Source organism: Hemicordylus capensis, chromosome 14, assembly GCF_027244095.1.
Source record: "Hemicordylus capensis ecotype Gifberg chromosome 14, rHemCap1.1.pri, whole genome shotgun sequence".
In the NCBI taxonomy this organism is placed as follows: Eukaryota; Metazoa; Chordata; class Lepidosauria; order Squamata; family Cordylidae; genus Hemicordylus; species Hemicordylus capensis.
The window spans coordinates 23,356,407-23,378,264 of NC_069670.1; positions in this window are offsets into that span (position 1 = coordinate 23,356,407).

Consider the following 21,858-nt stretch of genomic DNA (forward strand, 5'->3'; position numbering starts at 1 on the left):
GCAGAAAGGTTTGTGACTATCTTGATGGAGTATACTTCAAGCTGAGAAATTTCCCCCCTTTCTTTGTTCAAGCCAGTCAAGGTTCAGGGTGGCAACTAGCGTTCCCTCTAACAGGGATTCCCAGATGTTGTTGACTAAAACTCCCGAATCTCCAGCTGTAATATCTCTTGCTTGGGGATAATTGGATTTCTGGTCAACAACATCAGGGGATTCCTGTTAGAGAAAACCCTGGTGGGAACCTTCTTGTAAGGAGATGAAGACAGAGGGGTGCAGATGTGGCTTTTCTATGTTTCTATGAGAATAAACATAAGAGAACTGCTGGATCAGAACAAAATCCTTCCAGTTCAGCCTCCTATTTCCAACAGTGGACAACAAGATACTACTGAGATGTCCGCAAGCCCGGCTAAATGGAAATATCCCCTTCCCGCTTTTGCTCAGTGGCACACTAATCCTTGCCTACCTGTCAACTACTCTATATTCTGAAGAACAGAAGATTCAAAGTGGAAGATCCACCAAGCTCTGTGTCAACGAGAGACTATCACAATACCACCAAGAAAATGGACTTACCGGCTTCTCTGAGAAGATGCAGTGAAGACAGGAGAGTCGAATGAAGTTGATGGAAGGACATAGGGAATACACAGCTTTTATATAGGTCCACCAGCCTCCCTTGCGGTAAGAATGCTCCATCACTCCAGCTAACCTTTTATTGGGTTATTGCTGACACTTCTTTATTCCCTGGGCCAAAATGAGCTTACCAAGCAGAAAGAGTGAATAATAGCTAAGCTATTTGTTTTGATGCCATGTTAACCACCCAGTGCCTATTTATCTCACAGTCTCCTTTCTTCGACTTCAACTTGACTGGCTTCAGTTTCGAGTGAACCACTTAAAACACCTCAGGGAGGGACTGGCGCTCATTAAAGCACTTCAAAAGTCACCCATTCTCCCTTTTGCAGGAATGAGTGATCTGCGTGTGATGATGATGAGTTGTTTGCAATGTCCGCAGTGGTGGGGTGGATATCATGGAAGAAGCTCTCTCCTTTGACCCTGTGGGACCCCCACCTTCCATCGGAAGATAGGAAGCTGCCTTCTGCCAAGTCAGACCCTTTGTCCATCTAGCTCAGTATTTTCTACACTGACTGGCAGCATCTCAGATAAGGAGAAGCAGCTTACAATCAATGGAGGAATTGGCAAGTTTACTCCCCAAGCACTCCCTAGAAATGGAGTCGAACCCTGCCTTTAAAGCTGCATACAGCGGTCAATACTTTTCAGCCAGATGATGTAGAACTTGGTCCTGATCAAGAGTCATCTGAATGGACCTAATCCTCGCCTGTCCCTCCCTTTGTATGTTCACCTGTTCCAACCGGTCTGTGAGGTTAACATATAGACGTCTAAAATATAATTTATGAATAATGCTCAACAGACTGATTGGTCAATATTTAGAAGGGTCAGAGTATTGGCCTTTCTCATAGATGGGAACAATCACCATTGTATCCCACTCTTCTGGGATACAGGCAGTACAATCCATATAAGTAAAGAATCTTGCAAGTACAGCAGGCCACCATTCAACATTTGATTTTAACAGTGCAGAGGGGATCTGATCCTACCCCGGGGTCTTACCCTGCTTGTGTTGGGTCACTAAACTAGAGACCTCCTTAAGGGAAACTGAGTGCCAAATTGCAAGAAATTATTTAGTGAAAGGGGCATTCCTTCAGAGGCAGACATCCCATACAAGGAAACGGAGGTGTTCTATTCGACTCCGAGCCCCTGAACTCCCAATTCGAACTCCTGAACCCCCAGAATGTTTTGCACATGCCTAACCATGTGTAGCTGGCTCGATGGCGGGTGGGTGTCACACCTTAAGGGCAGGGGAGGGTGGACTTACCCCTCCCTCTGCTTTCCCCCGCCGGGACCAGGTATTTCCCAAGTCCTACTGGGCGCTGCCCTGTTTGCTCTTCAGCTGTAAGTGGTCAGAATTAGCTGGACGTAAACATGGGCACACATGTGCCAGCTGCTTCAGGCCACTTCCAGCTGAAGAGGAAACGGGGCAGCAGGGAAATGGGAAAGCAGGGGGCGAAAGTGGTGGGAAGGGTAAGGGCACCCTCCCCCGCCCTTAATGTGTGACCCCACATCCTTGAACTTTGAACTGCCTGATGTTCGGACCTCTTTGGAGCCCCATAAAAGGGCCTCTGAACAGGTTCATGTGCATCCCTAATAAGGGTCTGACCTGGTAGAAGGAAGCTTCCTATGTTCTGATGCAAGGTGAGGTGAGCCCTATTGCTCAAATGGGGAGGATTCTCCCATTCAAGTGCCTCAGAGCACTTCCTAGCTGCCCCCCGACCCAGTTCCTCTTGAGAAAACACTAGCTATTGCTTGAAGTATAGGGGTTATGATTACTCACGAGTATAGAACACCACAACGTGGACATCTGTTTTTGAAAGACGGAGCTTCCAAAGCAGTGTCCAAAATGAATAATGAGACAATTTGGTGCGTTTTAATAATTCGGTAATGAGAGTGATTGAAACCCAGCCAGGGCACGTACCGCGGACATTGCAAAAAACTCATCATTATCACATGCAGATCACTCATTCCTGCAAAAGGGAGAATGGATGACTTTTGAAGTGCTTTAATGAGCCCCAGTCCCTCCCTGAGGTGTTTTAAGTGGTTCACTAGAAAATGAAACCAGTTAAGTAGAAGTCGAAGAAAGGAAACTGTGAGATAAATAGGTACTGGGTGGTTAACATGGCGTCAAAACAAATAGCTTAGCTATTTTTCACTCTTTCTGCTTGGTAAGCTCATTTTGGCCCAGGGGATAAAGAAGTGTCAGGAGCAACGCAATAAAAGGTTAGCTGGAGTGATGGAGCATCCTAACCGCAAAGGAGGCTGGTGGACCTGTATAAAAGCTGTGCATTCAATTGTATCTGTCCATTTCTCTAGCAGGGGGCCTAGGTTGGGCTGTCACTCCCTGCAGATGTGTGGGTAACCTACTTTCGAGCATTGTATGGGATGTCTGCCCCTGAAGGAATGCCCCTATTCCTATAGAATTTCTATCAAATTGGCACTCAGTTTCCGTCAAGGAGGAGTCTAGTTTAGTAACCCAATCCAAGCCGGGTAAGACCCCATGGTTGGATCAGATACGCTCTGCACTATTAAAATCAATGTTGAATGGTGGGCTCCTGTACTTGCAAGATTCTTTACATATATGGATCGTACTGCCTGTATCCCTGAGGAGTGAGGTACAATGGTGATTGTTCCCATCTATAAGGAAGGCCAACACCCTGACCCTTCTCATTATTGACCAATCAGTCTGTTGAGCATTATTCATAAATTATATTCTAGACATCTATATGTTAACCTCACGGACTGGTTGGAACAGGAGAACATACTAAGGGAGGAACAGGCGGGGTTTATGTCCATTCGGATGACTCTTGATCAGGGCCAAGTTCTACATCATCTGGCTGAAAAGTATTCACCGCTGTATGCAGCTTTAAAGGCAGGGTTTGACTCCATTTCTAGGGAGTGCTTGGGGAGTAAACTTGCCAATTCCTCCATTGATCGTAAGCTGCTTCTCCTTACCTGAGATGCTGCCAGTCAGTGTAGAAAATACTAAGCTAGATGGACAAAGGGTCTGACTTGGCAGAAGGCAGCTTGCTATGTTCCGATGAAAGGTCAAGGTCCCGCAGGGTCCCAGGAGAGATCATCTTCCAAGATTTCCACCCCTCCACCGCGGACACTGCAAAAAAGTCATCATCATCGCATGCAGATCACTCATTCCTGCAAAAGGGAGAATGGGTGACTTTTGAAGTGCTTTAATGAGCCCCAGTCCCTTCCTGAGGTGTTTAAAGTGGTTCACTCGAAACTGAAGCCAGTCAAGTTGAAGTCAAAGAAAGGAGACTGTGAGATAAATAGGCACTGGGTGGTTAACATGGCATCAAAACAAAGAGCTTAGCTAATTTTCACTCTTTTTGCTTGGTAAGCTGTTTTTGGCCCAGGGGATAAAGAAGTGCCAGCAACAACCCAATAAAAGCTATAGGCGCTGTAGGAGGCAGCACAAGCTCCAGAGAGCTTGACACACTGGCTTGGGTCAACCCTCAAACCATCAACCAGATCCGCACAGCAGAAGTCACTATTGTGCCACCTGGCTCCCTCGTGACCATCCCAGGACCTATCACGTGCGCTACATGCAAGCCGGCCTATGTGGAAGGCATCACTCCCTTTGCCATTGGAGGTTCCCAGATTGTAGGATCAGGAGCCTGGGGATGTCTGGGTTACAGAGCTCTGGGCCAGTGGAGAGGTGGATATCTTGGAAGAAGCTCTCTCCTGGGACCCTGTGGGAGCATCTTCCAATAGACCCCATAACGTCCAACGACTGATCATAATGACCAGGTACCGGCAACCCTAAGTCTGAGGCATGGCTGAAATCCAGGCCAGGCATTTGAGGGGACTGGGCGCCCTTCTTCTCCCACTACTTTGCTCTGCTATCCTCAATATGAATTCCTCGGTTTCCTTCTGTCTCCCAGCTGTCTCTTCCCTGAGTCATCAGAAACCCTTCTGTAAGAATGAAAACTTATTCAGCTTCCATATATTTTTGTTTTAATCTCTGGTTTATTTTTAAATTGCTAAATTGTTTTTAAGTTTTTGTATATGTTTTTAACTAGTTTTATGCCATTGGTAACCGCCCATAGATGAAAGTTGGTGGCGGTGTACGAATTTGCTAAATCACTCACTCAATCAATCGATCATACGCAGGACCACAGCTGCACTCTGGGTAAGATGCACACCTACCTCGCTAGCATGCGGTAAAGTTTGCTGAGGTGACATAGGTGAAGGATTGGAACCATTCAAAGGAGGAAGAAGCAATGATGTGGTAGCTTACTACTAACACTCCACTGCAATCAGGCCCATAGCCACTAGAGGGCAGTCACTCCCAAGAAGCAGCTATCCCTCCATCCCTACTGGGCCACCCTGGGAAGACCTGTTTATTTTAAGAACCAAAGGGAGCATGTTCAGAACATACTCCGTGGACCGAGGACTCCAGCTGCTCGGGAAACCACCAGCGAAGGAAGTCTCCCTCCAAAGAGCATTTTTACTGAAAACCACTCCCAGGTATTTATAAGTCCTTACTTGATCATTTGATTGATTAAGTGCCATCAAGTCGTGTCGACTCTTAGCAACCTCATAGATAGATACTCTCCAGGATGATTTGTCTTCAACTTGGCCTTTCAGGTTTCTCAGTGCTGCATTCATTGCTGTTGTGATCGAGTCCATCCACCTTGCTGCTGGTTGTCCTCTTCTTCTCTTTCCTTCAACTTTCCCCAGCATTATGGACTTCTCAAGGGAGCTGGGTCTTCGTATAATGTGTCTGAAGTATGATAGTCTGAGCCTGGTCATTTGTGCCTCGAGTGAAAGTTCTGGATTGATTACCTCCCCATTAATCCACCAGACATCTTTCTTAGTTCGTTTGTTTTTTAAGCAAAACTCATGATCTAAGACTTTTGGACAATTATAGATAAATAGTCTTCTTCTCATGTCAACAGATGTGATGATCTAGATAGAATAACTGCATCATCAGCATGAAGCAGAACTTTGATAGATTTAAAGGCTAATTTAGGAGGGTGGAAATCTGGGTTATCCAAGAGCGTAAATAAAGATTGAAAAGAAGAGGGGCAAAATACATCCCTGTTTGACTCCCTTCTGTGTGGGTACAGACAGGGTCAGGTGTCATTAGATATTGCATCTCACCCAAAGTGAGGTGTTCTCATGCAACATTCAGATAAGGAGAAACAGCTGATGATCAATGGAGAAACTGGCATATTTACTCCCCAAGCACTCCGTAGAAATGGAGTCAAACCCTGCCTTAAAAGCTGCATAAAGTGGTGAATACTTTTCAGCCAGATGTTGTAGAACTTGGGCCTTATCAAGAGTCATCTGAATGTACCTAAACCTCACCTCTTCCTGCCTTAGTATGTTCTCCTGTTCCAACCGGTCTGTGAGGTTAACATATAGATATCTAGAATATAATTTATGAATAATGCTCAGCAGACTGATTGGTCGATAATGAGAAGGGTCAGAGTGTTGGCCTTCCTTATAGATGGGAACAATCACCATTGTACCTCACTCCTCAGTACGATCCATATACGTGAAGAATCTTGCAAGTACAGGAGTCCAACATTCAACATTTGATTTTAACAGTGCAGAGAGTATCTGATCCAACCCCAGGGTCTTACCGGGTATGGGTTGGGTCACTAAACTAGAGACCTCCTTGAGGGAAACTGGGTGCCATATTGATAGAAATTCTATAGGGAAGCGGGCATTCCTTCAGGGGCAGACATCCCATACAAGGCTCGAAAGTAGGTTACCCACACATCTGCAGGGATGTGACAGCCCAGCCTAGGCCCCCTGCCAGAGTAATGGACAGATACAATCTTGAGTGGTCTTCATGTACAAAGGTTTTGAGTTCTCCTAACTGTGCCGATGAAACAGAAGCTCAGTGGTAGAGCATCTGTTTGGCATGCAGAAGGTCCCAGGTTCAGTCCCTGGCAGCCTCTGCAGGTAGGGCTGGGGAAAACTCCAGCTGGAAGCCCTGGAGAGCTCCTGCCAGTCACAGTCACAGTCAGAAGGGTTTCTGGGCTACCAAGACTCAGGGAAGCAGCTGTTCCCAGAAATCAGAACTGCCAGTTCAAAAACCAAAAGAAAACAGACAGCAAGTATGCAGCAGAAGCTTTATTGAGAATGTGAAGGAAATGGCATCATATGAGAGGCAGATGGGAAACAGAAGGACAATGATGAATTCATATTGAGGATAGCAGAGCAAAGAAGTTGGAGAAGAAGGGCGCCCAGTCCCCTCAAAGTCCAGGCCTGGATTTCAGCCATGCCTCAGACTTAGGGTTGCCGGTTCCTGGTCATTATCATGACTTCCACATTTACTGTCTCGCAGCTAGTGGAAAATGGGTCCTGGGACGGTCACAAAAAAAGGGGGTGGCCGGATCCGGAATTGCTGCGGGGATCTGGTTGATGGATTGAGGGATGAGCACAGCCAGGGTGCCAAGCTCTCCGGAACTTGTGCTGCCTCCTACAGCACCCAGGGCATCAGCACCAACACCAGAGCCAAGGAATCCATAATAGGCTAGGCCTTGAATAGGGGGCCCAAGCTGCCAAAGCCACGACCCGTGGAGATGACAGACATTGCTGGGGATATGGAGGTGAGTCTGAAACAGAAATGAATGAACAACACATTACAGTGAATTGACATTCACTCATGGATGGGACGGAGCCCTCAGAGACATTTCTCCCAAGTTTCTCCTTGGTACAAATTCACAAAGACCCCCAACATTTTGATAGTAAACAAAGATTGGTGGGCGCCAATCTTAGCTGCATTATTCACCTATATAGACCAAACAACCCACATCCCCGCTGATTGGGGCCCAGCGGTTGTTGTTGCGATATATAAAAAAGAAGCGTGGGATGACCCTTTGAACTACAGGCCGATAAGTCTCCTCAGTGTCATCAGTAAGCTGTACGTTATGCATTTGTGCCTCAAACTTTGTGAGTGGATGGGCCGGGAGGACGTTCTGGAACAAGAACAGGCAGGTTTTAGACCTGGGAGATCAGTGATGGACCACTGTATTGTGCTTCAATATTTAATAGAAATATACATTTGCACCAATAAAATCCCATTATCTGCAGCTTTCATTGATTTCCAGATGGCATTTGATTCCATCTCAAGAGGTATCCTTTGGTCGAAATTACTTAACACATCAACTGACAAGAGATTATTACTACTATTATTTAGGCTTCATGAAAACGCAACTCTCTCCGTCCGCCTCAGCCCTGCTGGTCATCTCTCAAATAAGATCCCAACAAATAAGGGAGTCAGACAGGGCTGCATTTTTGCGCCGTTTTTATTTAACTTTTATGTGAACAATTTAATTCAGCGTCTACCGTATTTTATGGACTATAAGACTCACTTTTTTTCTCAAAAAATATCCGCCAAAATTCAGGTGCGTCTTATATGTTTTAACAGTTTAATATGTTAAAACTCTGAAAAACCGGATTAAAATTAAGGTGCGTCTTATAGTCCGTAGCGTCTTATAGTCCGTAAAATACGGTACAACAAACAGATATTCATGCGCCCAAGCTATCAGATAGACGCATACTAATCTTAATGTACGCTGATGACGCAGTGATTCTGTCTCAGAGCAGAATAGGCTTGAAGAAAGCCTTGGATGTGTTGGTTGGTTTTTGTAAAGAAGAACAGATAGTAATAAATTATACTAAAACGAAAATAGTTTGTTTTGGTAAGGGTAATCGAAGTTATAATTGGTCAATTGATGGTCACAAATAGACCAGGTCAAACAATTTGAATATTTAGGGATAACCTTTCAGTCTAATGGCTTCAAGAATGCTCACATTAGCTCAATGGCCGAAGTGGCTAAGCACAATATTGCAGCAATAATGAGATTTTTCTGGTCTCAGGGGCGGAATTATATCTCGGCAGCAATCAAACTTTACAAAATCAAGGTGGTTCCCCAAATACTTTATGGAGCCCAATTGGGGATGTATGCAAAATTTGGCAAACTAGAAAAAATCCAAACGGGTTTCTTGAGGAAGCTATTTGGCACCCCCAACTGTGTGTCCAACGCAGTGATCCGCTCAGAGGCGGGCATTCTCAAACTGGAGTCCAAGGCCTGGATGTTATCAATCAACTATTGGATAAAACTGCATCTTTCCCCAACAGGATTAATCCCCAAATTACTGGCAGCAGAGCCACAAGCATCCTGGTGCAAGGAAATAATGCACAAGCTTTCTTGCTGCGCATTATCTCCCGCTTTACTGCTGGAGGCTGGTACGACTACAGCTCGCATATTGGTGCAGCAAAGACTGGTCGATATAGAAATACAAAATGAGAGGGCTATTTTACCTCAATTTTACAAATCTGTACAGCTAAAGACAGACTTAAGCCCAGCTACCTACTTGTTTACGATTACTCAATGCAGTCATAGATGGGCTTTCTCTAGGGCGAGGTTTAATGCCTTCCCTTCAGCGCTTTTATATGGGAAGTATAACAAATTGCCCTATGAAAAGTGCATATGTCCTTGTGGCCAGGAGATCGAGTCAATGGCCCATATCTTATTAAAATGTCCACTTTACCAGGATGTAAGGCAGCAATTAATCCATCCCTTGCTAAATAATTTGAATGGGGGGAAAAGGGGATCTTCTTCTAAAGTACTTATTAGCCGATGAAGATTCAGTAATCTCCAAAACAGTTGCTAAGTTCTGGTATGTGGCTTTTAAAATAAGAGTCTCAAACTCATGAGGATATTCTTGTTTTTTTTTTTAAAAAAAAACTTGCTATATATATATATATATATATATATATATATATATATATATATATATATATAAATTTTCTTATTTTAAGGATTTTATGTGATTTTGAGTTTTTAATGACTGTACATTTCTCTTTTGGTCACTGACCGTAAATAAAGAAAGTAAGTAAGGTTTGTGACAGTCTTGATGGAGTATACTTCAAGCTGAGAAATTTCCCCCCTTTCTTTGTTCAAGCCACCCAAGTTTCAGGGTGGCAACTAGCGTTCCCTCTAACAGGGATTCCCAGATGTGGTTGACTAAAACTCCCAAATCCCCAGCTGCAATGCCTCATACTTGGGGATAATTGGAGTTGTAGTCAACAACATCAGGGGATTCCTGTTAGAGAAAACCCTGATGGGAACCCTCTTGTATGGAGATGAGGACAGAGGGGTGCAGATGTGGCTTTTCTATGTTTCTATGAGAATAAACATAAGAGAACTGCTGGATCAGACCAAAATCCTTCCAGTTCAGCCTCCTGTTTCCAACAGTAGACAACAAGATACTACTGAGATGTCCGCAAACAGGGCTAAATTGAAATAGCCCCTTCCCGCTTTTGCTCCCCAGTGCCTGGCATTCAGTGGCACACTAATCCTAGCCTAGCTGTCAACTGCTCTATATTCTGAAGAACAGAAGACTCAAGGTGGAAGATCCACCAAGCTCTGTGTCAATGAGAATCTATCAAAACACCACCAAGAAAATGGACTTATTGGCTTCTCTGAGAAGATGCAGTTAAGACAGGAGAGTCGAATGAAGCTGATGGAAGGACAAAGGGAATACACAGCTTTTCTACAGGTCCACCAGCCTCCCTTGCAGTTAGAATGCTCCATCACTCAGGTAACCTTGTATTGGGTTGCTGCTGCTGACACTTCTTTATTCCCTGGGCCAAAATGAGCTTACCAAGCAGAAAGTGTGAAAAATAGCAAAGCTATTCGTTTTGACGCCATGTTAACCACCCAATGCCTATTTATCTCACAGTCTCCTTTCTTCAACCTTCAACTTGACTGGCTTCAGTTTTGAGCGAACCACTTAAAACACCTCAGGGAGGGACTGGGGCTCATTAAAGCACTTCAAAAGTCATCCATTCTCCCTTTTGCAGGAATGAGTGATCTGCATGTGATGATGATGAGTTTTTTGCAATGTCCACAGTGGATATCTTGGAAGAAGTTCTCTCCTGTGACCTGTGGGACCCCCACCTTCCATCGGAAGATAGGAAGCTGCCTTTTGCCAAGTCAGACCCTTTGTCCATCTAGCTCAGTATTTTCTACACTGACTGGCAACATCTCGGATAAGGAGAAGCAGCTTACGATCAAAGGAGGAATTGGCAAGTTTACTCCCCAAGTGCTCCCTAGAAATGGAGTCAAACCCTGCCTTAAAAGCTGCATACAGCGGTGAATACTTTTCAGCCAGATGTTGTAGAACTTGGGCCTGATCAAGAGCCATCTCAATGGACCTAAACCTCGCCTGTTCCTCCCTTAGTATGTTCTCCTGTTCCAACCAGTCCGTGAAGTTAACATATAGAGGTCTAGAATATAATTAATGAATAATTCTCAGCAGACTGATTGGTCGATAATTAGAAGGGTCAGAGTGTTGGCCTTCCTTATAGATGGGAACAATCACAGTTGTACCCTACTCCTCTGGGAAATGGGCAGTACAATCCATATAAGTAAAGAATCTTGCAAGTACAGGAGCCCACCATTCAAGATTTGATTTTAACAGTGCAGAGGGGATCTGATCCAACCCTGGGGTCTTACCCGGTTTGGGTTGGGTCACTAAACTAGAGACCTCCTTAAGGGAAACTGAGTGCCAAATTGGTTGAAATTCTATAGGGAAAGGGACATTCCTTCTGGGGCAGACATCCCATACAATGCTCAAAAATAGGTTAACCACACATCTGTAGGGATGTGACAGCCCACCCTCGGCCCCCTGCCAGAGGATAGGGGTGTGCACGGATTCGCCAAACTGCAGTCCAGCACTGGGATGTGGGTGGCTTTAAGAGCAGGGGGAGTATTTACTTACCCCTCCTGCCGCTTTTCCGTTCTGGCACCGTAATTTTAGTAGTAATTGGGGAGGCAGGAATAGGATACCTCCCTGCCGCCCCTTCCCCGCTGTCGCTATGAACAACTCCCATGAGCCCTTTGCGTGAGTGCACTTCATGAGCGTGCTTCACATCTCTCTGACGTGCGCACGTGCAAAGGACTCCTGGGAGTTTTAGCCAAAGTTGGGAAGGGGTGGCAGAGAGGTATCCTGCCGCACCAATTACTACTGAAATTACGATGCCAGAGCAGGAAAGCAGCAGGAGGGGTAAGTAAAACCTCCCCCCGCTCTTAAAGGCACCCCCCCACCCGAACCTGACCGCCCAGGTCCGGACCAGTCCAGACCCGTCCGGAGGCCTTTACAATGGCCTCCGGACCGGTCTGGTCCCATGCTGACCAGAGGAATGGACAGATACAATCTTGAGTCATCTTCATGTACAAAGGTTTTGAGTTTGCCTAACTGTGCGGATGCAACAGAAGCTCAGTGGTAGAGCATCTGTTTGGCATGCAGAAGGACCCAGGTTCAGTCCCTGGCCGCATCTCCAGGTAGGGCTGAGAAAGATCCCTGCTTGAAACCTTGGAGAGCTGCTCATAGGTGTAACGATAGGGGGGGCAGGGGGGGCACGTGCCCCAGGCGCCACCTTGTTGGACCACCTTGCTCCTGCCTTTCACAAATTTTGTTTTTTGTGCACAGCAGTGTGGGACGCATTGAGCAGTCCCCCTCCCCCTCCCCGGGTCCTGGCGGCCCCCCCTTGCTCCTGGGTGCAACGGCGCGGGCACGGGCGCCTAAAGTTGCAGTACCTGCCTGCTTGCTGCTTCGTCAACGGACCTTTCTTCATCATTCATATCACTCCGCTGACGGACGCTCACTCCCCGCCTCGCGGCACCTCCCCCCCGTCACGCATGCCACAACCAAAAAGCTGGATTTCCTCCAAGCCCAAACCAAAGTGTTACCAAAAGCTGCTTCCCCACCCCTGTGCAAGACTGAATTGTAAAGCAGAGGATGGTGTTGAACCCCTCCCTGCTGTGTGTAGCTGCCATCGGCGTCCGTGCCTGTCCTTTCCTCCCCAATAATGGCGGCTTGCTGGTAATGTATGCAAGCCACGGCGCTGCCGGATCCCCTAACTCCCTTGCTATTCGTTTCAGTAAATGGTTGCATTGCAAGCCGCACTGCCGCGTTGCCGGCCGCTCCCTCCCTCGAACAGGAAGAACACCACCTGCTACCGAGAGAGAGTCTGAGAGCCATCAATTGAACGAAAAGTAGATATCGGTCTCTCTCAAAAGACTTCAAGGTAAACTGGGTAGAAAGTGGGAATTACATTAGCCTGTGAATCATTTAAGAGTAATGGGGCAGCGGGGAGGAACTCTCTTAACTGAGACTTGGTCCCGGTGGCCCTTTCTTGCTGGACGGAAGAAGAATCTCCCAGGCAGGGGCTGGCTTGGAGCCCACACTGGTGGGCTGTTGGGGTGGAGCCTCCGGTGATGTTCTCATTGTAAATAAAAGAATTGGCAGCTTCCAGTGAATAGGCTTCTCTTAAGTGCTTATCAAAAAAACGAAGGGGGAAGAAGGGGGTTGTAAAACGTAGTCCTATTTAGTACACTCTCGGTTTCCCTTTGCTTGCACCACTAAATTCGCATTTAGTAAAATCTACAGTCAATCGAATTTACCTTTTGAGCCAAAGTTGTTTCTGTTCAGAACAAAGTAAAGAAAACCGGACATTTCTTAGAAATTCTCTAGTCTGTCTTATGCCAAATCCCATGGGGACAGGTCTATAAAGAAAGGGGGTTTATTTTCCATGCCCTTTTAACACAGTGCTTTCATAATTTCTAGGGCAAGGTGTTTTCCCAGACAATCTCAATAATTGTATTTTTCTATTAATATGTTATTTGAAAATGTTGAGGATTTTGTGCACAGACAATACATACAGATTTGCTTACTTTTAATGATCTTATTTTAAATCTCTCCCTCTTTCTCTCTCTAACTGAATGTATTTGAATGCAAAAGCTATAACTGAAAATGTAGGTTCTGGCAGAGAGAGAGAGAGAGAGAGAGAGAGAGAGAGAGAGAGAGAGAGAGAGAGAGAGAGAACACTGTTTCTCTCTGTGTGTGTTTATCCTTATTTGCCACACTTCTGCGTGTGTATCTGTGTGTATACATAAAGATAAAATTATGGTTTGTTTGTACTATTCAATTTCTTAACACACATGTTTGCCCTTGTGAAGAAAGATTGTTTCATGAGGGACATGCAGTGACAATTTCTGTGATTATGACTCCACTTTTTGCAGCAAATACCGTCATGGATGTAGTTGGCATGAATCTCCAGGAAATGGCATGAATCCCCAGGATACTATTGAAAACTATCCTGGAGATGTAAATGGCTTGATATTGTGAAATATTGGGGGGGGGGGTTCCCCAACATATCGCTTCAGTCAGAGTTGGCAGTCCTATATAGGTGTTTCCATTCGAACCCGCAACCTTTTGCTCCCTAGGCAAGTTACTTCCCTGCTGTGCCATTAGGTGTGGCTTGTATTCCTTGTAAATCTAGGAGTAGGCAGTTGTGGTGTGTGTGTGTGTGTGTGTGATATTGATTATGGAAGTTGGCTGAGTGTCAGGATGGGACAGGTGTCTTGTGTGTGTGCTGCAGTAGTATTTAGGAACATAGGAAGCTGCCATATACTGAGTCAGACCATTGGTCTATCTAGCTCAGTATTGTCTACCCAGTCTGGCAGCGGCTTCTCCAAGGTTGCCGGCAGGAGTCTCTTGCAGCCCTATCTTGGAGATGCTGCCATGGAGGGAACTTGGGACCTAGATGCTCTTCCCAGAGTGGCTCGATCTCCTGAGGGGAATATCTTCCAGTGCTCACACTTCTAGTCTCCCATTCAAATGCAAACCAGGGTGGACACTGCTTAGCTAAGGGGGCAGCGGGGGGGAGCGCATGGTGGGGGGGGGGCAATTTCAGTGCTTGCCCTGGGCGCCATTTTCCCTAGTTACGCCTCTGGAGCTGCTGCCAGTCAGTGTAGAGAATCCTGAGCTAGATGGACTAAGAGTTAGAGATCTGCATGGAACCAGGTGTGGGTGGCTCAATGGTGGCCGGGTGTCGCACCTTACTGGTGGGAGAGGGTGCCCTTACCCCTCCCTCCATTTGCCCCCCTGCTGGCACCAGGTATTTCCCAAGTCCTACAGGGCAGCAGCGTACTTCCCTGCCACCCTTTCTGCTCTTTGGCTGGAAGTAGCTGGCACGCGTGTGTGTCCATGTTCAGGTCCAGCTTCTTCTGGCCATTTCCTGCCGAAGAACAAACGGGGCAGCAGGGAAGTATGCTGCCACCGGGTAGGATATGAGAAATACTGGGCGTCAGTGGGGGGAAAGCAGAGGAAGGGGTAAGTGCACCCTCCCCTGCCCCCTTAAGTGTGACCCCCACCTTTGAACATCGAACAGTCCCGGTGCCCCAGAGCGAGTGATGATGCAATGCACATAGGGTGCCAACCACCCCCATACCCACAAGCCCATGGTGTTCTGGGATTTGTGGTTGTTTAAGTGTTTTGAGGGTAGATTCTCTGGTAGCAAGTGAGAATGGATTCAAAAATTACTTGGGGCCCCCACCCCCCACCGGGAGGGCAGCAAGATGGATTTGGCTGGACTGGAAGCTGGCTCCACCTACAACACCTCCTCATCTGCCATGGGAGGATCCTTCTTCCCTGGCAGGGGAGGCCCTCCCTCCAACTGCTGCCTGGCCGCAGGCCCTGGCATAGGGCCAGGCAGACAAGAGAAGTCCAGCCTGTCCACCAATGCAGGGGTGGGGGTGACTTGGGGAGGTCTAAGCAGGTCTTGGTGTGGTCAGTGCCTGGATGGGAGGCTCATGGACGCCACTTTTGAGGTTGGGCCATAGATCAGTGATGGAGCATCCGCCTTGCATGCAGAAGGCTGCCGTTTCAGTCCCTGGCAGCATCTCCAGGTAGGGCGGGGGGAAACTCCAGCCGGAAGCCCTGGAGAGCTCCGGCCAGTCACAGTCACAGTCACAGTCACAGTCACTGTCACAGTCAGAAGGGTTTCTGGGCTACCAAGACTCAGGGAAGCAGCTGTTCCCAGAAATCAGAGCTGCCAGTTCAAAAACCAAGAGAAGACATATTGCAAGAATGCAGCAGAAGCTTTATTGAGAATGTGAAGGAAATGGCATCATATTAGAGGCAGCTGGGAGACAGAAGGAAATCGATGAATTCATATTGAGGATAGCAGAGCAATGTAGTGGGAGAAGAAAGGCGCCCAGTCCCCTCAAAGTCCAGGCCTGGATTTCAGCAATTCCTCGGACTTAGGGTTGCCAGTTCCTGGTCATTATGATGACTTCCACATAGACCGGCTTGCCACTAGAGTATATGTTGGGTCCTGGGACGGTCCAGACGAAGTCAGGTGGCACGAGCATGACTTCTTCTGGGGGGATCCGGTTGATGGGTAAAGGGTTGACCACAGCCAGGGTGCCAAGCTCTCCGGAGCCTGTGATGCCTCCTACAGCGCCCAAGGCGCCAGCAGCAACACCAGAGCCAAGGCAACCATAATAGGTAGGGCCTCGAAAAATGGGGCCTAAACTGAAAAAACCACGACCCGTGGAGATGACAGACATTACTAGGGATATGGAGATGAGTCTGAAACAGAAATGCATGAACAACACATTACGGTGAATTGACATTCACTCAGGGATGGGACGGAACCCTCAGAGACATTTCTCCCAAGTTTCTCCTTGATACAAATCCAAAAAGACCCCAACATAGAAGCAGAAAGGTTTGTGACTGTCTTGATGGAGTATACTTCAAGCTGAGAAATGTTTCACCTTTCTTTGTTCAAGCCACCCAAGGTTCAGGGTGGCAACTAGTGTTCCCATTAACAGGGATTCCCAGATGTTGTTGACTAAAACTCCCAAATCCCCAGCTGCAATGCCTCTTACTTGGGGATAATTGGAGTTGTAGTCAACAACATCAGGGGATTCCTGTTAGAGAAAACCCTGATGGGAACCCTCTTGTATGGAGATGAGGACAGAGGGGTGCAGATGTGGCTTTTCTATGTTTCTATGAGAATAAACATAAGAGAACTGCTGGATCAGACCAAAATCCTTCCAGTTCAGCCTCCTGTTTCCAACAGTAGACAACAAGATACTACTGAGATGTTCGCAAGCAGGGCGAAATGGAAATAGCCCCTTTCCCCTTTTGCTCCCCAGTGCCTGGCATTCAGTGGCACACTAATCCTAGCCTAGCTGTCAACTGCTCCATATTCTGAAGAACAGAAGACTCAAGGTGGAAGATCCACCAAGCTCTGTGTCAACGAGAATCTATCAAAACACGACCAAGAAAATGGACTTACCGGCTTCTCTGAGAAGATGCAGTGAAGACAGGAGAGTCGAATGAAGCTGATGGAAGGACAGAGGGAATGGACAGCTTTTATACAGGTCCACCAGCCTCCCTTGCGGTTAGGATGCTCCATCACTCCACCTGAGCTTCTATAGGGATGCTGCTGCTGAAACCACTTTATTCCCTGGGCCAAAATGAGCTTAAGAAGCAGAAAGAGTGAAAAAAGAGTGCCTGGGGGGTGGTCTGGGTTACAGAGCTCTGGGCCAGTGGTGGGGTGAATATCTTGGAAGAAGCTCTCTCCTGGGACCCTTTGGGAGTATCTGCCAATAGACCCAATAACTTCAAAGGACTGATCATAGTGACCAGGAACCGGCAACCCTCAGACTGAGGCATCGCTGAAATCCAGGCCTGGACTTTGAGGGGACTGGGCGTCCTTCTTCACCCACTACTTTGCTCTGCTGTCTTCAAAATGAATTCATCCGTTTCCTTCTGTCTCCCAGCCGCCTCTAATATGATGCCATTTCCTTCACATTCTCAATTAAGCTTCTGCTGCGTTTTTGCGATTCGTGTTCTCTTGGTTTTTGAACTGGCAGCTCTGATTTCTGGGAAAAGATGCTTCCGTGAGTCTGGGTAGCTCAGAAACCCTTCTGTCTGAATGAAAACTTACCGGGGACGTGGCAGTCTTTTAGGAACACACAGGAAGCTGCCTTTGACAGAGTCTGACCCGTGGTCCATCTAACTCAGTAGTGTCTACTCTGACTGGCAGCAGCTCTCCACGGCTTTTGGCTGGAGTTTTCCCCAGCCCTACCCGGAGATGCTTCCAGGGACTGAAACGGCAGCCTTCTGCGTGGAAGGCGGATGCTCCATCACTGATCTATGGCCCCAACCTCAAAAGTGGCATCCTTGAGCTTCCCATCCAGGCACTGACCACACCAAATCCTGCTTAGCATCACCAAAGTGGCTGTAACAAGTGCTTTTAGACCATGCTCTGGGACCCTCCAGAAGCTTCAGTGTAGGCTGTAGCTGAAGGATTCCTTCTTGGCCCTCACTTGGAAACACCATGAGATGTCCCTCCCCTCTCCAAGTTGACATTAATACCACATTCCTTCCGGGGCACACAGCCTGTTCCCCTTTCCTCCTTTTTCATCCGTATCACCATGTTGACCATCCGTATCACCACCTATCACTTGGGGGCTTGTGCAAGGGTCTCTTTTTGAACCTCAGGACCCCAGATGCGCTCTGGGGTGGATGTATACCTACCTCGCTAGCATGCAGTAAAGACTGCTGAGGCAACGTAGGTGAGGAATTGAAACCATCCAATGGAAGAAGAAGCAATGATGTGGTAACTTATAACTAACACTCCACTGCAAGCAGGCCCATAGCCACTAGAGGGCACTCACTCCTCCCCAAGATGCAGCCGTCCCTCCATCCTTACCGGCCCACCCTGGGAAGACCTGTTTATTTTAAGAACCAAAGGGAGCATGCTCAGAACATACTCCGTGGACTGAGGATGTCAGTTGCTGGGGAAACCAACAGTGAAGGAAGTCTATTGCTTTTTGACTCTACTGGTTGGCTTCCTAGAAGTATCTGGTTGTCTGATCTGGGAAACAGGGTGCTGTACTAAACCCACCATTGAGATAATCCACCAGAGCCCTCCTGATGTTGCTGCTGTAGTAACTCCTTAGCACTTCTCTGTTTCCCCAGCCCTCATTCTCACCTTTCAAGATACCCACATAGTACCTATCCACATTGGAAGTTCCCTTCTACTGAGTCAAAGTTGTGGAAAGAAGTGTCAGCAACCCAGCCGAATGTTAGCTGGAGTGACGTTAACTGGAGCATGGAGTGACGTCATGGAGTGAGGTTAGCTGGAGAATGTTAGCTGGAGCATCCTAACCACAAGGGAGGCTGGGGGACCTGTAGGAAAAAGCTATGTGTTCCCTCTGTCCTTCCATCAGCTTCGTTCAACTTGTCTTCACTGCATCTTCTCAGAGCAGCCAGTAAGTCCGTTTTCTTGGTGGTGTTTTGATCGGGTCTCGTTGCTATAGAGCTTGGTGGCTCTCCCACCTTGAATCTGTTGTTCTTCAGCATAGTGTGAGGCTGACATGACGTGCAGGTTTTGTCTGTCATTGGATGCCAGCCACAGGGGGGAAACAGGGGCTATTATTTTATGTTCCTTCTCAGAAACATATTAAGCTGCCTTATACCAGGTCGTTCCTTTGGTCTATCTAGCTCAGTATTGTCTGAATGGACTGGCAGCGGATTCGCCAAAGATTTGAGCAAGAGTCTCTCTCAGCTCTACCTGGAGACACTGCCAAGAATTGAACCTGGGTTCCGCATTCAAGGCAGATGATCTACCTTCGAGTTAGGGCCTCTTATCCCAGTCACAGGGGAGATCCGGGGCTTTTGCTTTCATGCTTCTCTTGTGGACTTCCTGGAGGCATCTGGTTGGCCTTTGTTGGTACCCGATGGAAACCCTCCCTACACAGAAAACCCAATGAATTAAGAAATGCTCGTATAATACTTTTGTCATTTACGACAAAATCATTTGTCATAAAATATAAAATAGTGCAGATAAATGGCCTCAGAACAGTAGTACATCTGCTGGTCCCCGCCAGACTTGACTTCTGCAATGCACTCTATGTGGGGCTGCCTTTGTACATAGTCTGGAAACTGCAGTTAGTCCAGAATGCGGCGGCCAGGTTGGTCTCTGGGTCATCTCGGAGAGACCATATCACTCCTTATCTTAAAAGATCTACACTGGCTGCCAGTAAGTTTCCGGGCAGAGTACAAGGCTTTGGTTACAACCTATAAAGCCCTAAACAGATTGGGCCCTGGGTATTTAAGAGAATGTCTTCTTTGCTATTAACCACATCGCCCACTGAGATCATCTGGAGAGGTTCATCTTCAGTTGCCACCAGCTCATCTGGTGGCTACTTGGGGACGGGCATTCTCCATTGTTGCCCCAAGGCTTTGGAACATACGTCCCACTGAAATAAGAGCCTCCCCATCTCTTACAACTTTTAAAAGGGCAGTCAAAATGCATTTGTTCACCCAGGCTTTGAATTAGATACTGTTTTAATTGTTTTAATTGTGTTTTAAGAGTTTTAACTTTTTAATGTGTTGAAATGTTTTCATCTTTTATTGGCTGTTTTTATTGTTTTGTAAACCTCCCCGAGGACTTGCGTTTTAGGCAGTATAGAAATATATTAAATAAAATAAAACTAAAAATATTCTAAAATTGCATGTAGCAAGACTTGGGAATGTTCTCCCAGTAGGATCCACTCCTCCATCTCTTTGAGAAAGCCAGTAAAACCTTGGCTCTTTAGATGAGTGGTATTTCTGGTTGCGGCAGCTCTGTTCCAAATAGAAATATTCTGATGCAAATATTTTAAATGAAATCTTAAAGAGTGTAGACAGTACCGAGCTAGATGGACCACTGGTCTGGCCTTGGGAGGTAGTGATGGCCGCCATCTTGGATGGCTTAGGGAAATTCATGGGGGACAGGTCTATCAATGGCTACCAGCTTATGGCAATAGGCCACTTCCAGCCTCAGAGGCAACCCCAGCCAGGATAGGAGTCCAAGTACATCTGATGTTGTACATCAGCTCAAGATCTTTCAACACAGCGTTTCTTTTCCATGTAAGAAGTTGCCCTGTGCTGTTTGACTTACCTTATCCGAGAAGACGTGAGAAGGTGCAAGTCAAGAAAAGCTGTTGGAGAATCTAAGGAACTGGCCATGCTTATATACCATTTTCCTATCCTTGGGGAAAGTCCCTTTTTGACCAGAGCTTTAATTAGCGACTTGTTGAGCTTCTCCCTCGATTGCTTGCATTAGCACAAATGATTCTAGCAAAAAAACTGTTATTATTTGCTGAGTAGGACTCGTTCCTTTCAATTCAATAATTTCCTTTGATTGCTTTCATGGTAATTACAACTCTGCTGGATATTTTGCTTGATATGTAAAGTTTAATTAAAAGCAACATTATGTTGCATATTGTTATGTTTTCACCTTTTAATTTGTTGTTTTTATTGTATTGTCGTAAACCGCTCAGAGGCTTGCGTTTTGGGTGGTATATAAATATGTTAAAGAAATAAACAAACAAATGTTAAAATATTCCCATTGCCCAGTTACCTACTGAGTCTGAACTTCGGTCCATTAGACTCAATATTGTCTATAACGACTGGCAGGAGCTCTTGAGAGTACATACAAGAGTCTTTCTCAGGCTTTCCTGGAATCGATTTTGGACTGCAGCCTAAAACTACAGTGGAAGAAAAACGTCTGGGCGACCCACTGAAACACTGTTAATGAGGCGGGGTCACCACAGAGAAGGCACCAATGACCAACACAGTGAGCCTGTTCTCACGACCATGTGTGGGGTGGGCTGGAGGGGAGACAGGCCCATGCCTCAGGCCTGTCGTATGACCTTACCCAACCCCCTAGATGACTGGGGTGCCATGCTCTCCAGGAGGGAAGAAAATCTGAGCTCCGTCCTCCAGTATCCCATAATGCAACATGGAGCACAGAAGAGTCAGACCTCAGTACTGTAGAACTCTATGAGAAACATGGCTGCTGGCAGCCCAAGCCACATTTATGTCAAATTGTACTCACAGATAACCAAAGAAAGGGTAGGACAGTCTTGGTTGCCTTCCTACCTTCCTTTTAACCTGGGTAGCGAATCTGGTCTACCCAGCTTCGGCACAGCTAGGTCAGGTGAGTTCATGGTTCCCCAACTGACACATGCATGCATGGTTCCCCAATTAAACCAATCCCTGGTTTAACCCTCTCCTGCCCAGGGATCTCTGGTCATGCCAACAGCCTCAGTATGGGGGCATCACATGGTGGGAAGAATTGGTCCTTCAGATCTATTCCTCCTAAATCATTTAAGGCAGTCTGGATGAACACTAGTGCTGAACTGGGCTTCAGAACCAGAAGCAAGTGTATATGGAACAGCACTGAGGTAATATGTTTCAAGGGGGTAATCCAGATATTTCTCTTTCTGTGGGATGTCGAGTCCAAGAAATGACTGAATTAGGCCTTACGGTGGAGATGGACAATGTGTTATAGACAATGTGTTATACTGTAGAACTCCCCTGCTAACTGGACAAAGAGACACCTTTTTA